The following is a 357-nucleotide window of genomic DNA, read 5'->3' as shown; positions in this document are numbered from 1 at the left end:
TGTTTGGTTCAGAATCAAAGTCACTGTTGTGAACAGTCCTCTGAAAGAAGAAGAAGAAGAAGAAGAAGAAGAAGAAGAAGAAGAAGAAGAGATATTTCCTGTGTTTGCGATGTATAAATTGCTCTGCTCAGGGTGATTCTGCCTGAGGGCTTTTCTGTCCGTTGATCTAACTCAGTTTTGGCTCAACTCAGAAAGACACAACACTGGGTAGCTGCAGTAGCAGTGGTGTGTCTGGTTTAATGAAGCAGTTGTGTGTCTGATTTAATGAAGCAGTTGTGTGTCTGATTTAGTGAAGCAGTGGTGTGTCTAGTTTAATGAAGCAGTTGTGTGTCTTATTTAGTGAAGCAGTTGTGTGTC

The sequence above is a fragment of the Chanos chanos genome, chromosome 13, assembly GCF_902362185.1.
Source record: "Chanos chanos chromosome 13, fChaCha1.1, whole genome shotgun sequence".
Lineage (NCBI taxonomy): Eukaryota > Metazoa > Chordata > Actinopteri > Gonorynchiformes > Chanidae > Chanos > Chanos chanos.
This window is presented reverse-complemented; position numbering follows the sequence as displayed.